This window comes from Aythya ferina, assembly GCF_964211825.1.
Source record: "Aythya ferina genome assembly, chromosome: 2".
Taxonomy (NCBI): domain Eukaryota; kingdom Metazoa; phylum Chordata; class Aves; order Anseriformes; family Anatidae; genus Aythya; species Aythya ferina.
In genome coordinates this window covers 94,050,505-94,069,243 of record NC_140297.1, presented here as the reverse complement: position 1 = coordinate 94,069,243, position 18,739 = coordinate 94,050,505, and positions in this window count along the sequence as shown.

Below are 18,739 nucleotides of genomic sequence, written 5' to 3'. Positions count from 1 at the left end.
TACTGATAAAGCACTGTTGTGTACCTGTTTGGTCCTATAAATTTTCACAGAAACATGTGGACCAAGCCTTCCTGGCTCCTAAACTGCTACTTAAATACCTTTCTAAATACCACCTCTTCCACAACCAAGATAAAAAGAATGGGTCAGCAACTGATCTTGGAAGCAGCAGTTGACTGCAGTTGTTAGTGAGGTATTGCCAGTGGACTATGCCAACAAAGAAGTGAACAGGAAGAACAAGAAGGGATAGGGATAGAAGAAAGCAGGAAAGTGTGTGTTACCTTGCTCAGCACTGTTGTGTCCAAAAATAATATTAAAGTAATGTTGTCCCTTGATAGTTGAATGACTACTTACTGAAAAAATCTACTGATAATTTGGGTGTTATCATTATTAGCAACACTTGTACTTTAAGCTATATTAGAGAAATAGAAAAGTCTTAGAATTACATTGTTCACTACCATGACAATATAAATATTTATTACTCTAAGACACTGGTTTTCAATGTCTGATTTCCAGCATATTCACAACATGAGGTACTCAACTGCCTTCCCCAAAGAAAATTTGATTTAGATTGCAGCTCACTCACAATCTGTCCTCTCACTTCTTTAGAGTCCATTACACAACAAAATGTACCACGTCAGTTCCTGAATAGTTATGCTCCTTCCATATCTTTTTTTTTTCAGGAATAACAGCTATTCCATTTTGGTTTTCTTATAATGTCGTTTCACATCTGACTCTTCGTTTGATTTCTTCTAATTTGTTGTACAGTTTCAATGAATTACTGAGTCAGTTTTCAGTTGCATCTTGCTACCCAAATTAAACACTCTTATTTTTAACTAATTACTTCACTATTATTCTCATAGTATTTACTTCTTCTTTAGTGTCCTTTCTTTTATCAATCAGGTTAGACATGACACAGGAAGGCTGCTTTGCCAGATACTCAAGTAGGTAAACATCCCAAACTTTGCATGGGTGCTTTCACCAATCCTGATGGTACTTAGTATCCTAAACATTTGCCTTCTAGATTTAAGAAATAAAATAATTCCAACAAAGATCTCTGAATATCTTCACCCATCTGCCGCAATCATCTTTTATCTGTTCAAGCAGGATTCTTATTAGGACACTTGCTCTTGCTCTCAACTGTAATAAAGACATTCAAAGGATTCTTCCTCAGCCTCTTCAGAATGACTTTCACCCTCATGCCTAACCTTATAGAATCACAGAATCGTAGAATATCCCGAATTGGAAGGGACCCACAAGGATCATCAAGACCAACTCATGGCTTCACACAGGTCTACCAACAATTCAGACCATATGACTAAGAGCACAATCCAAACACTTCTAAAACTCCAACAGGCTCGGTGCAGTGACTACGTCCCTGGAAAGCCTGTTCCAGTGAGCAACAATCCTCTCGGCGAAGAACTTTTTCCTGATAACCAGCCTGAACCTCCCAAGTTGCAGCTTGACTCCATTCCCTCAGATCCTACCAAGAGAATAGATCAGCACCTGCCCCTCCACTCCCCTTCATGAGGAAGCTGTAGACCGCAATGGGGTCTCCCCTCAGCCTCCTCTTTTCCAGGCTGAACAGACAAAGTGACCTCAGCCACTTCTTGTACATCTTCCCCTCTAGGCTAGTCACCATCTTTGTAGCCCTTCACATCATTGTGCTTGCACCAGGATGTTTTCTAGTCCACTCTGATGACTAGTCTCTTAATATTTCTTATGAAAATGTTTCCTTTCAGAGTAATCTGAGGTTCCTGTAAAACTCTGGTCTTCTTGCTTCCTTTCCGCTTTCCATCTATCAATTCTAATTGCTCCAGTGTCTAGCCCCTGCTGTTACCATTTACTTCATCTCTTCTTTCTTGATGCTCAGTTTTCTGTCTCTAGCTATTCCATCTCCTCACTCCTTCCATGGATCAAACTCTATCCATAGATGAATCTTCCTTCACATACTGGTGTCTTCCTCTGCCTTGTTCTCATTTTCATATATTTCTGGAGGTGTTCTTTTCATCTGAGCATCTGCCAATCAACCCACCTGCAACTTCAGGTATATGCCTGCTCTTTCCTTTCATCTCATCTGTCATCCTTAAATCTCTTCTGTATTCTACCCACATTTCTAGTTGTATTTCAAACTCTCACACCTTTTTTTTCTTTATGAACATTATGAGATGACCCTTCATGCATATGTAAATGCTGTCAGAAACTCACTGAAGGATAACATACACCTTACAGCTTCTGCTTCCAGTCATCTTCATTTTTTCTGCCATAATTTGGTCTTCTCCACTGGTGCCCAAGTTGCTTTGGTCTTTTTATCCTTATCCTTGGTTTAAAACCAAGCAAACCATCTGCATACCAGGATCCTCTCCAAAATCCTTCTTTGCCTAGACTCCTATCAGCCTCTAGTTGCTTTGATTCTGACACCTTTTTACCTACATTAGCCCACCACTTCATTTAGGGTTAACTATGATCAAAGGCCATGATCAAAGGCTTCCTCTTTGTGCTGTTTAAACTAAGCCATATGGCTTTGCAACACAGCTTATCTAGTCTTGTTTGAACCAGTTGTGTACTTCCATGCACAGCAATCACTTCCAATCATAGTAAGAAATCCATGTGGATTTTCTGAATGCTCTTATGCCAAAGCTCACATTACATTTACCCCAGGCTGAGAAGCCTCCTGGTGTTTTGGAAGTCTGAACCACTATTTCAGAACTCTGCTCTCATTTAACGTATATGTATGACAGGAGATGGGCATACTTTGCTTTTGGACTGTTGGTTTGTTATTTTCTTTTTTTAAAGTAAAACATCAAAGCAAAGTTCAAGCAAAAGCAAAAGAAAAGAGCGATGTTGATGATAATTTGAGAAATAAATGCTGACGGTCTAAAACTTACCTAACACAGCTGATATTGATAAATACAGGAAAGGACTTAAAGCAATATCATGGCCCTCTCAGCCAAGTCCAAATGAGCTACTGATTGCAGACTTCCCCTGACATGACAAATAATTGTCACTAAATACGGTTCGCTATTGCCTGGACATTATTGATTCCCTACTCTTTTTATTATCAAAATTAAAATGTGAACCAAAAGGTGTATTTTCTTTTACTTTAAAATATCTATAAGGACCTCAATTGCAATATAAAACCCCTTTCAGGAAATGCAACCTGCATTCATGACACTACACAAAACTGCAGTATATTATCACAATTTATAGGAAGGCCATGTCTGGAAAAAAAAAAGTGAGAAATAGAACTGGAATTACATCTCTTGGTGAACTAAGTGTTTCTTACATATGAAATGAAGACTCTTGAATCACTGAATCAGAAATAATTGCTCAGCTGTCTGCAGAACCTATGGTCTTTTCTTAGTTTTGGTTATACAATATTATAATTATTTTTATGAAGACCAAATTGTTCATGCTATACTTCGCTTCTCCTAGAGTTCCATTTTACAATAATGTATGTATTATCTACCTAATCTTTAACATTTCTATCATGAAAACATAATATTCAGAAAATACTAATGCACTGATGCAGCTTCTAGAACTCTAATAGCATGAACACTAATATATTGTACTGTTACAGCTAAAGCTTGCACTAAAGAATCAGAATAAAATGTTTATAAATGCCATATATTAGACTGCCTGGTTTGTTATAAGGTAATAAACAGAAAAGCATGCATCTAGTCATTCGTGGTTGTTAAATAAGATTCTTTGTGACTTGCAAAAAAACTAGAACACAATGAAGAATTATCAGTGCATTCTCCACAGAAGTCATCTACATGTGTTTATTTAATAAACAGAAGATGGCTTTATTATACACATTTGATTTCCATATGCAATCGTCTCCTTATCTGTCACTTGTATCTAAGCAGGGTGCTTTATACAAATCTGGAAATGAAAAATTCAGAGCAGGGCACAGGAAACTCATTTAATGTCGAGTGCAGTCAAAATCAAGATTTCTTTATTTGTAGTAACAACGCTGTTAAATCAGAAAATTACTCTCCTTTTCTGCATGTCCTTCTTCCTTTACAATTCAGTTGTTTGATCATAAATTGTCGAGTGCAATGACTTGTCTCCTCCACTTTCCACACTGGTCGAGACAGATTAAAAACTCCGGCATACCACCAACCAGTCTCAGCATACCATTAGCATATATATGAGATTTGAGACATTTTCTAATATTCTCCAGCAGAACTCATCTGTCAGCCAGGTGATGAATTATAAAAACTCTTAGCTTGTTTAGAAAAGAGGGGGAGAGTAAGAGAGAGAGAAAGAGAAGAGGAAAACACAATCCCACCTTTCTTTTTCATTTTATCCATCCACCCTTGCAGTTAGTCATATAAACACTAGCTTCAAAAAAATAGATAATGTGAAAGACTTGAATACACAAGCATCAAGACACAATTAAAAGCTAATATAAGTGTCCATAATTATGTCCACATTATGGAGTGGTCACTGATTTACATAAATAGTTTTTAAATACATTTTTTGGTCTCATGATATTAACACAAATTCATAAAGTGCATTATGACAACCTCGTAATTACCATGAAATGCTAAACTAGCACAAAAAACATTTAGAAAACACTGGAATAGTAAAAACACCTAGTTTGTGAGATTCATAAAGGTGTTTTCACTGTTTGTTTTTGTGTGTTTGTTGGTGGGGTTTTTTTTTGGTAATCATTGACAAGTTCAACAAGTTTTCATGCATATTCTGAAAATTACAGTTTAAGACAAATTATCATTAAGAAAAAATATTTATCTTTTACTTGCATTTATTTAACCTGTGATATTTTTCTCTGACTAAAAGTTGGAAAGTGAACAATTATGTCTTTTGACTTCAGAAAACAAAAATATGTGCATTATGAATAGGAAATAGCAAACACATGATGTCACTAGTAATTATCCTTTCAAATATGTCAGTGTGTAAAAATAGATTACATGTATATTTGAAAATTATCAGATTGCTTCATGGATGCTTTAGATTAGGTTAATATTTTTTTATAATAATTTAGAGTATCATCTACTCTAAATAACTTTTGGATCATTTGATATTAACTAAGTATTTATATTGCCCACGGACTCTTGAAATTAGAGATAGGAAAATATTTAAAAATGTATATGTTTTCCATAGAAAAGGATTCTCAAGAAACAGCGTTATTGATAAACACTAGGAAAATTTGGCAAATAGTTACAGATTAAAAGGGGACAAAGGAATTATAAAACAAAACAAAAAAAATCACACCAATATTTAAAAAAAATTATAGTTTCTGACTATTACAAAAATATTTGTTTCTATAGTTTTGGGAAAGAATATCAAATTCAACTTTTGATCTCAAATGGACATTTTTGTTTAAATTATCCCAGAGGAAAAAAGAAAAGGAGAGGAAAAATACACATACATATTTAAAAGAAACTGACACTTTTGAAAATGAGATACTTATTTTTGGTTTGAGTTGTACTAAAAAAAATAAAAATAAAAAAATCATATCAGATCAGCATATCTAACAGTGCAAATAAGAGAAATGCATTTTGATTGTTTGTTTGTTTTGTTGGTTGGTTGGTTTTTTAAACTGATATTGACTACCAGTTAATCATCTTTTTCTGCTAAGCTAGGAGGATGTGAGAACACAAGATGGCAGCTAGTTTTCCCATTGAAGCACTTGCTTCCCTTTTTGGTGACAACCAGAGATAATTCATATCAGTTTTGGTTTCCATTGTGCACAATGCCATTATTACCACTTGAGTTTAGGAAGATGAACCAATTTAAGGAACAGATGTCTAACTAGTCCTTTCTTTACCCAGTTGTCACCATCCAGTTGAAATACATCATGTTTTTCCAGATACTTTATTTTTAAATCGATAATATATATATATTATGCATATTTATGTATATGTACATGTGTATGTATAGATACATGTACATGTATTCATCCCACTAAATCTCCCACCCCACCCAAAAAAATAAAATAAATACAATAAATAAACAAATAAATAATAAACTCTTCAGTTTACCATTAAAGGAAAGCAACAGTGCGATACCAGACACATTAATAGTGTTCAGCATTTCACAACATACAAGTACATATACAAACTATGCCAAAATAACAGCATAATGAGACGTGTAATGCACAAGTGTACTGTGTTGCCACATTTCATTGAGGTAATAGAAAAGTAACTGTGACATGGGCTTCCAAATATTGTCTGTCAATTTACAATGAATACACTCAGTAAAAATACTAGCACATGAGATACATGGTCCTGATTTTCATTTAGTTTTGGAGTTAAAACTAAGACCCTTTAAGATTCTGCAAAATCTCTTAAAACACTAAAGAACAGGTTCTAGGACCAAAAGAGATAGCATTAAAAATAAAAACAGATGTTCTTGCAAGACTGCAAAGCTAGTGTTGCAGATTTAAGTGATCTGGATAAGACACAAGCTGAAGCTTTCAGAGATTTTCCAGCAAAACTTAGCAGAAAAATATGGGTAATATTAAAAGCAGAGATGCTTTTTCAACATAATCCTAAATGGATTTGTTGTGTCTCATTTTCCTAAGCAGATTCAGTAAAGAAGTGGGGGAGAAGAAAGGGAGAGTAGAGGGGAGGGGAGAGGAGGAGAAGGGAGGGGACAATATGTTTTTACTGTCTTCTCTAAGAAAAAGATGTGGAAAAAAATGTCTAAACCAAGTCCTCTTTTTTTTTTTTTTTTTTTTTTTTTTTTTCCCTTTACAATATTATAGTTTGAAATATAATATTGACTGTGGTGAAACCAAACTAGAAAATGAAATCTAAATTGGCTTAAACTAACTTTTTAAACTGAGGACCATCTGCTGGTCAAAGCTGAAATAAAGATTTTAAATTTATTTTCAAGGAAGTCTGAGACCAGCTGTGAATCAGAAGTTACAGCTGAGGACTTTCTTGTATTAAGACATCACACAAGAGTCAATACAAAATGGAAACTGCATTTTGTTTCAAATGCAGTTTAGTAGTTTCTTAGTAGTTTATCCTTTAACAATCAAGTTTAACTCAGTCAAGAAAATGGTTAATGTTTCAATGATGTCTCCTAGTATTCCCAGATGTACAAAGCAAGAAGCTCAACATGAAGGAGAGTTTTATTCTATGATATAATACCAAGCATGATTATCAGATGAAGAAGTATTTTATCAATGCAAAATTCTGGGAGGAAAAATATCATAGAATCAATTTTATTGGCACGCTGACAAATGACATGCTTTCTTAACTGGGATAACTGCCAAGGCACAGATCCAGTTTCATGCAGGGTTTCAGTTCCCCTTAACAGCACCAGTAGATAAAGTGGCAAACAGTTTATTTTGTACTGCTTGAAGATTTCGCCGTATGTGAACTGATAGGATAAATGTCATGCCATTATTGATCATTCTGGCATTAGTCTTACCAAGTCGAATTCATCTTATTATAGGTTTTATACAAGCAGTAAATGGGTTTAAAATTTAATGTATTTACCTGAATGCTGTTTAAAGTAACTTAAATAATCTCCATATTGGAGATTAATGTCATAATCGAGATATTTGTTAAATATGAATATTTACATTTCAAATCTGCTTATAGCAATGCAAAGACAGCAATACCACACACTTCCATTGCAACCAAAATCCTATGAACTCATAAACAGGGTGATATTTTATCTGAGCAACCCACTAAAGCCCTGAACCCAGGATGACTTAAAACTGGTCGGCCTCAAGGACTTGGAGGAAATCTTACAAATAGTTTGGCTTCTGAGTGGTTCTGTAAATATTTTTTTTCTATTTAAGAAGATTATTGATCCAGCTCCTTTCTAAACAATGCTATTTTCCATCTGAAACAGGTTAGAGAAGGAAGAATGCGTATTTAAGAGCAGTTGTCTTTCGAAGAAATTGGTGATATTTTAGTAAAACAGTAAAAGGCTGCATTCACAATCAAAATCATTTTAAAATTGTCTCTTCTTAGTAAATTATCAAAAGATAAACAATTCAACAGAATTTACTGAATCAAATACTCTTTCCACTATGAGTTTTTTGTTAAAAAATATATATATATATATTTGCTATTTGTTATCACCTCTCATTTTATATCCTCTTTCCTTCTCTGTTTTTTTGTTTCTTTTGGCCACTTAATAAACAGTCCTTTACAAAACAAATGGATCTCACCACTTCCCCTCCAAACTGAATAACCACTAGGCTGTAAAATGTCTTTCTCTCAAACTACTTTATGCACAGAGAAGTTTTAATATGAAGGGAGAAAAGGGATTCCAGATCAGCCACACATCAGGCAGCTGTGGGAGATGCTGTTTTGCAGTCTTTCAGGCAGTCAGAGTTGGCTCAGGTTTCTCAGTAGTGCCAGAAAAAAAACTAAATTTTGCCTGCCACAGGAGCAGAACACACCTGCCATGGGTAAGGGAAGTGGAATGAGGAGGAGTGGATCTAGGACTGAGAAAGTGCGGAGTTCACAGCTCCTCTCTCATCTGCACTTATGAGAGACATAGAAGCAGTGCCTGGGTATGGATCCCCTCCAGAAGCAGTGCCTCTCCTACTTGGAGAGAGCTTACTCTTTCTGTAGAAGCAACAACTGCAGCCAACAGAGCTATAGCCATGTTGCTACTCTAGACAATGGACTACTTCACCTAGATATAGAATCATAAAATCATAGAATCATTAAGGTTGGAAGAGACCTTCAAGATCATCTGGTCCAACCATCATCCTACTACCAATGTGACCCACGAAACCATACCCCTGAGCACCAGGTCCAACCTTTCCTTAAACACCCCCTGGGACAGTGATTCCACCACCTCCCTGGGCAACCTGTTCCAATACATGACTGCTCCTTCTGAGAAGAAATGTCTCCTAATTTCTAACCTAAACCTCCCCTGGTGTAGCTTGAGGCCATTCCCTCTAGTCCTATCACTAGTTATCTGTAAGTAGAGGCCAATGCCGAGCTCCCCACACCTCCCTTTCAGGTAGTTGTAGAGACCAGTAAGGTTGCCTCTGAGCCTCCTCTTCTCCAGGCTGAACAACCCCAGTTCCCTCAGCCGCTCCTCATAGGACTGGTGTTCCAGGCCCTTCATCAGCTTCGTAGCTTTTCTCTGGACATGCTCCAGCACCTCAATGTCCTTCCTGTAGTGAGGGGCCCAAAACTGAACACAGTACTCGAGGTGAAGCTGCACAAGAGCAGTGTACAAGGGGACAAACACCTCCCTAGTCCTGCTGGGTACGCTATTCCTGATACAAGCCAGGATGCCATTGGCCTTGACCACCTGGGCACACTGCCAGCTCATGTTCAGGCAAGCATCAACCAGCACCCCCAAATCCTTCTCCTCTACACAGCTTTCCAGGCACTCTACCACAATTCTGTAACAAGTGCAGGACCCAGCACTTAGCCATGTTGAACCTCATTCCATTGGCCTCTGTGCATTGACCCATCCTGTCCAGGTCCCTCTTCAGAGACTTCTTACCCTCTGGTAGATCAGCATTTCCCCCCAACTTGGTGTCATCCTCAAACTTACTGAGGGTACACTCAATTCCCCCATTCAAATCATCAATAAAGATATTGAAGAGGATGAGCCCCAACACCAACCCCTGGGGAGCACTACTGGTGACTGGTCACCCTCTGGATTTCACTCCATTCTCCACTACTCTCTGGGCCAGGCTGTCCAGCCAGTTTTTAACCCAGTAAGGAGTGCACCTATCCAAGCCATGGGCTGCCAGTTTCTCCAGGAGTATACTATGGGAAACCATGTCAAAGGCCTTGCTGAAGACTAATAGACTATCAGTAGTAGACTACATCAACAGCATTTCCCTCATCCACCAGGCAGTCACCCAGTCATAGAAGGAGATGAGGATGGTCAGGCAGGACTTGCCTTTCATGAAACTGTGCTGACTGGGCCTGACCCCCCAGCTGTCCTGCATATGCTGCTTGATTGCATTCAAGATGACCTGTTCCACCACCTTTCCTGGCACCAAGGTGAGGCTGATAGGCCTGTAGTTCCCCGTGTCCTCTTTATGACCCTTCTTATACATGGGCATCACATTTACTAGTCTCCAGTCATTCAGATCGTCTCGGGATGACGGCGACCAGTGATAGATGATGGAAAGCAGCCCAGCAATCACATCCACCAACTCCTTCAGTACCCTTGGCTGAATCCCATCAGGCCCCATGGACTTGTTACAGCCCAGGTGGAACAGCAGGTCTCTGTTTCCACCTGAACTGTGGGGGGTTTCTTCTGCTCCCCATCCCAGACTTGCAGGTCAGAAATCTTGAGTACCCCAAGGATAAGTGGTCTGGCTGGTTAAAACAGATGTAAAGAAGGCATTAAGAACCTCAGCCTTTTCCTTACCTTCCGTAGTCATGTTCCCCTCTGCATCCTGTAGAGAATGGAGATTCTTCTTGGCCCTCCTCCTGTCATTAATATATTTATAGAAACATTTTTTTGTTATCCTTAACCACAGTGGCCAAGTTGAGCTTCTGCTGGGCTTTGGCCTTCCTCATCTTTTCCCTGTATATGCCAGCAACTTCCTTGTGCTCTCCCCAAATTGGCTGCCCCTTCTCCCACCAGACGTAAACTCTCTTTTTCTCTCAGATACTCAGCAAAACTGCCCTGTTCAGCCACGCCGGTCTTCTTCCCCAGCGGCTCATCTTACAGCACACAGGGACAGCCTGCTCCTGCGCCTTTAAGACTTCCTTCTTGAGGAGTGTCCAGCCTTCCTGGATCCTCTGCCCTTCAGGACCAATGCCCAGGGGGCCCTCCTACCAGTGTCTTAAACAATTCAAACTCTGCCCTCTGGAAGTCTAAGGTAGCAGTTTTACTGACAACCCTCTCTTCTCTCTCCTCTATCCCCTTCCCTCCCCTCTTCCCCCCCCCCCCCCAAACTTCACCAAGAATAGAGAAGAATTACAGTCACTCTGCCCAAGACAACTCCCTGCCGCCATGTCTCCCACCAGTCCTACTGTGTTAATGAACAGCAGGTCTAGCGGGACACTGCCTCACTAACCAGCTGAGTCAGGAGGCTGTCTTCCACACACTCCAGGAACCTTCTAGACTGTTTCCTCAGGGCTGTATTTCCAGCCTGTGTCTGGGAAATTAAAGTCATCCGTGATAACAAGCGCTGGCAACTGAGTGGCTTCCACCAGCTGCTTATAGAATGGCTCATCTGTCTCTCCACCCTGGTTTGGCGGTCAGTAACAGACCCCCACCAGGACATCAGCCTTGTTGGCCAACGTCCTGATCCTTATCCACAGGGACTCTACCTTAACATTCCCAACCCTGAGCTCAACAAAATGGAAATACTCTCTAATATAGAAAACCATGCCACCATCTGCAATGAAGGCATTTCAGTCTGACCTGAACACTTGGGCACATTCAGAAACTGCTTTGCTAGCTATGTACTTCTCCAGCTAAATTGCCAAAGAAGTTAGTAGCAGCCCTATGTTTTCAGAGGAGCCCAGTCTTAGCAGTCATTATCCAGTACGGTCTCCAAATGTTTCCTGGATTAATATTTGTTAAGGATCTAGATTTAATGGAGCATCTACTTTCTTTATTTTCTTTTCCTAGGTGGTCTTAACTGTTCTGATTGATCAAGACTGTGACAGTCCGGGATGAGCAAAACAAGACACAATGCCTGAGAGGTAACATGCTTAGAGAGTAGGCAACAGGTGAGCCACAGTTTATAATCTCAGGTTTGGAACCACAGGCTTAAATTCATTTTTATGAATTTATGATCTCTATGGATGCCAAAGTCTATTCATGCATAGACAGCACAAAGTTTTATGCAAACCTTGACATTTGCAATGTCCACATTAAGGAGCAGACCAATAGGTCTGTACAGGTCATGTACAGGTCTAATATGTACACTTGTCGGGGTTTAACCCGGCTGGCAGCTAAACACCACACAGCCGTTCGCTCACCCCCCCCCCCGCCCCCTTTCTGGAATGGGGGAGAGAAATGGGAAAGTGAAGCCCGTGAGTTGAGATAAAGACAGTTTATCTCAAGACAGGAAAATAATAATAACAATAATGATGATAATAGTACTACTACTAATAATGTGTACAAACAAGTGATGCAAAATGCAATTGCTCACCACCTGCTGACCGATGCCCAGCCTAACCCTGAGCTGTCCGGCCCCCCTCCCCCAGCTAGTCACCCCTATATATTGTTTAGCATGACGTCAGATGGTATGGAATACCCCTTTGGCTAGTCTGGGTCAGCTGTCCTGGGTCTGTCCCCTCCCAGCTCCTGCTGCACCCCCAGCTTGCCCATTGGAGGGACAGAGCAAGAAGCTGAGACATCCTTGACTTCGTGTAAGCACTGCTCTGCAACAATTAAAACATTGGGGTGTTATCAGCACTCTTCTCAACCTAAGCCAAAACATAGCATTCTACCAGCTACTAGGAAGAAAATTAACTCTGTGCTAACTGAAACTAGGACAACACTTTATATAGTAGGAAAAGTGAGTCACAAGATACTCATAAAGTGCAGTACATCCCCATGTAAACTTTCTCAGGAAAATCTTTCTGACCACACAGACTGCTCACCAAGCATGCATGTACAACAGAGCATGACTTAGGTTAAGATAATGGTGAGATGGAGTGTCAGTAACTGGGATTATGTCATCTCCAAAGCACATAATGCAATCTACCCTAATTTATATGCATCTTAAGTGTATGGTGTGAAAAGCATAACAAAAAACATCCTGCTCTTACTTGCCCCATACTTACATAAGAACAAAACATTATGAACCTTACAAGACAAAAAAATTTTTAGAGAATGCCGATGCACTTCATAAATACTATTTCATCCTGCACTGAAATATACAAGAATACATGTAATAAAGACTTCTAAACTAGCTATCAAGTGAGTAGCTATGATGCTCAGTTTCCCTTTAGTAATAGTCAGAATTTTGCTATTTTAGCATACTCTTCTATTATAATAATTAAAAAAAAAAAATAATACAAAGCTAACCATTAATATCAAAATTTCTGGGGGGGATTTTTGTTCAATTAGATGTGTTAATCAGAACCATAAAAATCTTCAGACATAAAAAGATCTATAATAATAATAATAATAAAGTTTTCTTAAATAAAATAGTTTTCTTACAGTACATTTAGACTTTTAAATTTATATTAACTACTTCAAGTACTTTCAAAGCCTATTGATAAATAGCCATGGAAGAGTAATCCATATTAAAACAAACTCTGTCATTTCTGAATGGACCTTGAAACAGTCTCCAGTTAGGAGAGAACTCTGTAACCTTCAGATTTCATGAAAGAGTATCCCTGTACTTCAAGTAGAATGGAGCTAAGGGGAGTCAAGAAATTAGAGAACAAAAATATCAGGCTAAAAGCAGTAAATCAAGAGCTGGCCCCAGGGAGGAAGTGGGACTGAAACAAAGTGGGACTGAAAATGGAGCAAAAATTCTTAAAGTTGGGCAGAGACATGCAATGAAGAAAGCACAGTGCCCCATCAGAAGAGCATCCCGCAAAGAAGGAAGTTCTGTATTTCTTGCTTCTACTAGACTGACCTCAGAAGCAGGACTACCAAGTGCTGTCTCATTTCTTCTTCTTCTTTTTTCTGTCCTTTTTTTTTTTTTAAATTTAAACTCGTGTGTTTAATATATCTTTGTTTTGCTTCATCTTTTTTGAAATTCTAGGAAAAGAATCTTTCATTATAAAATGAACATATATTTATGACCATTAAAGACAAAAGTCCCAAAAGCCTACTTTTCTCAATTTCAGTTGCGGATTTCAGTTATTAGATTATTCCTCCATTATTATTATTCCTCCATTTGCTATCCTTCCCAGCTTTATTTATTTTTTTTTTTTTTTTTTTTTTACCCGTGTAACATGTTCTCCTACACACTTAGACCTCTCCTAATGCACTTGGACAATGATGAATTCAGCCCAACTCATGAATGATGAATTCAGCTCAATGAGAAATTCAACTTAATGATGATAGCAGCTCAATCATGAATTCAGCTCAAAAGAATAATCATAAAAATGGTAAAATGCCCTACTTTTCCAGTAACAGGCTTACTCAGCTAGGGACCAGAGTGCTAGATGCTCCCCAGCCAGCAATAATTAAAATTCATAGCTCTCACCTTCCTGAAAAAGGCATTTACCGCTAGACCAGTGGTAAAGCTAAGACTGGTCCATCTTTCATCCTACCTGAGGAGGTGGGACCAGTGTTGGAAAGGAAAGATGGACTGAATAATTTAATATGCAACTTTATCTTAAGCACCCAAATTACAGAGGCATTAATACTGCATATGTCATTGGCCCATGTAGCCCAGTATGTGGTTTTAAGCATCTTCCTTTTGAGCTCTAACCTATTCCCTGGCTAGAGAGCAAGAGAGTTTAGATAACTAGTTCTTGAATACATTTGTCTGGGCCAGTGCTCTGTATTTGTTTAGGTGCTGTGTGTCTTGACCCACCATCAGGTGGGTGATCTGATTCTGACCACAATTGCTATCTGCTGTGTTCTAAGCCTACTGCAACAGCACACAAATGCTGGTGTCACAGAAATCCTAAAAAAAAAAAAAAATAAATTAAATTAAATTAAAAATATGATGATTTTGAAAGAGGGAATTAAAATTATTCAGTGATTAGTGATTATAGAAGTTGTTAGTCCATTTCCAATACAGTAAATTACTTCATGATCAGTAAATCACTTCCCTTTTCAGATATCAGAACATGCTTACCACATGTTCAAAATAATAATGTCATCCTGAATAGCAGAAACCTCTTCCTTGGCAAAAGAAGATACAAAGTCAATGTCTCTCTGAAGACTGTTGTTAAGACTGCCAAGGACCTCATATTTCTTTAGGACTATTTGCTCCCTCTAAATGCAGAAGGAATAATAATAATTAAAAAAATAATGCATTAGTAAAGCAAATGGTGAAAAATATCATTTAAACAATTCCATCTTCTTGGACAACATCTGCAATTAGCCACTTGGACTGCTGACCACTGCTGTAGTGGTCATTGTTTGACCTTTGCAAGACCCTGTTCACCAGCCACTATCAAAATTTAGCTATGGAAGTTAGAATTTAATAAAGTTACTAAGATCCTCATGAGATTGATTTATATATGTAATTAAACACTAAAAGCACTGACATATAATCTCTTTACTCTTCATATCTGCTTTCTGGTATATTATATATATGAATGTAGAAGTCTCTGTAACTACACTTCATTGAAATCAGGTGTACTAGTTTTACGTCAGTAAAATCTAAGAGCATCATGTGGGATGACCAGATTGATGATATTTACAAAGTCCTGTCCAGTTTTGTCACGGACAATGTCACAGAATCAAGGATACAGCTTGAAGAAATAATATGTTTGTTTGTGCTGTACATTTATCAAATTGACATGTATCAATTTATCTTTTTCCTATGATAATAAATTAAGTAAGGCCAAATTTCAGCTTGTAAATAAAACAGTCAGAAGACTGGCACTAAACTACACATGGTTACAATCTGACTCTCCCTCAACTCAAATGTGAAACTTTCTTCTAAAAAGGATTCCATGGCTATGGAAATATATCTGCATTCTACCCTCTCCTAGCCCATTAAGGTGACTGGTCGACTTTAGATTACAGTGACTTGGAAAAAAAATTACTTTTTTAGTATAAAAAAAAAAAAAAAGACAGAGAAATGAAAAGGAGAAAAAAAAATACCTTTTCAGTAAAAACAGAAGGCAACAGAAGCTTTGGAATGAGTACTTGCCAATAGTAGGATTTCATGCTTTTGTTAATTAAAGGAACAAAGAAAAAATAGTGCAGTAGGCTGTATCCTACATAACAGCTTCTACTAATAAAAAGTAATAGACAATTTCCTGCATTCAATTCTTTTGAATACTATTATACAAGGTAATAGAGTTTTGGAAATGGAAGTCCTAGCAGCCTGTCAGAAAGAGCTTTCTTCCACTTTTTTTTATTAAATGACTAAGTGCAGCAGTCTGTGTCCTATCTCTCCCTCTTGCATCTATTGGATTGTATTATTTTACATTTTGATTGAAATGATGTCACCAGCAGATAAAAGCCTGGCCCAGGCATTGTAATTGAATCAGCCTGAGTTGTTTATTCTAGTGATCTACAGCGATGCCTTCCTTGTCCTAACACAGAATGCATAAAAGATCCCCTCTTGTTTAACATGCTACTGATTAGATCTATTTTTTTAGAAGAAGAAGGAATCAAATTGGGGGGTCGAGAGAGTAAGAATTGGCGTTTGGGGGGGGGGGGGAATGGAAAAAATAGATGAGAAGAGACACCATCTGCAAAACTTTCCATGTGTGACTGAAAGTTTAAATAAATAAATTTCACATGGCATCAGTACCAGATGCAAACAGATTTGATTGACAACATCTAAATGATAGTTAATGGGAACATGTACATTTTTTGAAAGGTTTTTCATGCTCATTTCCTAAATCAGAGATTTATTCAAGTTTTTATTTAAAGATAAGTCTTAACTTTGAAGAAGATATATTTCTATTTGCTACTTTTTTACTGCTATTAAAAATATAGTGAGTTGGATAATTAAATTACTGTTATTGGCATTCCATTTTCATTTAAAACATATTAGATTTAATAGACTAAAACAATATTCAGATAAGATGTGTTAAGGATAATCTATATTGGCATTACTGAGAATCATATTTTATAAAACAGATAATGATGGATGAAAAAAAGAATTATAAGAATATCACTTGGCGCATTTTGTGCTTATCACTTAGCACATTTTGAAAAAAAAATATTTTCTCTGATAATTATTTTAAAAGAAATTCTGTCTTTTATGTAAAGTGCTATTTTTTTATACATACTCACACAGAAACCTTACTGAAAAATGAAATGAAGAAAAATATTGCACTATTTTGTGATGTCCACACCCTTGTGTAAAACTTCTTCAACAGTATTTTGGAGGGGTGTTTTTGTTTCCTTGTTTGTGGTTTCTGTTTGTTTGTTTAACTTCCAGGTCTTTCCTCAAAGTAAAATATATTTGTATGATGTTTAATAGGAGTATGAAAAGAGATGAAAATATGTCAAGCCCATAGCACAATTTTCTGAAATGCCTTTATGCTTGAAACCTATGAATTGTTTGTCTCAAATCTGAATCTGGCAGCTAATTTAGTTTGTTCTTTGGGATTTCTGTATGAGAAGGGAGTACAGGTCTACTTTGAGAAAGTATTTATTTAATGCATAAGTAAATTCTGGGAACATAAATAAATGAATTATTTTACAAATAACTACAATTAATAAAATATTGTCAAGGAAATTGTTATTAAATACAGTAATGAAAAAAATTAATTTGGGATTTTACTTAATCTAAAAATTTAAAATATATGCAATATCTGTAATAATACTACTTCCCATAAGTGAAAATTAAAGTCAGCAAAAAGTTTTTTTAATGTAGAATATAAATATATCTGCCATCTCCATATGATGACACTATCTCAGTGTCATCATATCTCAGATGGCAGAGATAACACTATCTCTGATAACACAACTTTATTGTTAGTGTTATTTCCTGATTATTTGCTAAAATTTATGAATTAAAAATACATTTTCCATACAAATTACAGTCTATTTATCATTCCTAATAGCTGCATTACGAAGTTCATAATAATTGCTGATACCTAATAAATATACCTTTGACACCTGCAGATTTTTGTGGTTCATGTATTGTCCTGAAGGTATCACTATTTGAAAGGGTATGTAAAAAATATTTTTTAATATTTCTAGTCAGTGGTGTACTCAGAAGTGGAAAGCTAGAAGATACACTAACTATATTTATAAATGTGTTTGTCTAGAATGTGTTTTAATGAATGTACTTTGATTTAAGTTAACCCTTCAACATGCACTTATTAGAATAAGGTGAGTGATGCACTTTTATCTTGGTTTTCAGTACTGATACTGCAACCTTCTTGGAAAGTAATCATTTCATAAAAACTAAACCGAAGTAAAGAACAAATTAATTCTGATCTGTCATTTAGAATTATAAAGCAAACTCAATGCTTTATCTGTAAACAATCATGTGTATTACAGTTGGCCACAGTTCTGTGGCCGTGTAAAGAAAGCCAAGCTTGCCAAAGCACCGATCCATATTCAGTCCCCAGAGCTGCTTAAATGTAATTTGCATTACAGAGGTTATGCATTTGGTCTCTGAGAAAGAAAAAAAAAAAAAAAAAAAAAAAAAAGAAAAAAGTCGGCAATGCTGATTTAGCCACCCTTCAATACTCTCCAGCAGCTGCCTCAGGGAATAGCACTCAGAGGAACATCCCAATACGCCACGCTTTTTCTCACCATCACATTACGTTCTTGTTAAAGCATAAGTGGTAGGTACAGGCAAATTGATTTCAACAAAGAAAAATCATTGTGAACATGAACTCCAGTATCCAAGCCCCTTGAACACAAACAGGGATTTTTTTATATATAATTCAGAGAAACAGAATTAACTTTTTCATAGCAACTTTAATTATTTTGGAATTTCCACTGTGAATTCCTGTGAAAATTCAGATGTCTGGTGTACATCCTAATATCATCAATGGGATTTCTGATTTTAATGGGAGTTGGTTCAGTCACTGCCAGCAGAAAGGTGTGAAGAAAAAGAAGGAAAAGCCTATATTTCAATTTGTTATTTCTAGTCAATCTCTTACAAGAGTATGCTCCTTTGAGATTTGCAGCTACAAGCATATTTTTTATACGTGGACACTTTGTAGCTTATCAAAAGCAAACTAAACTTTCA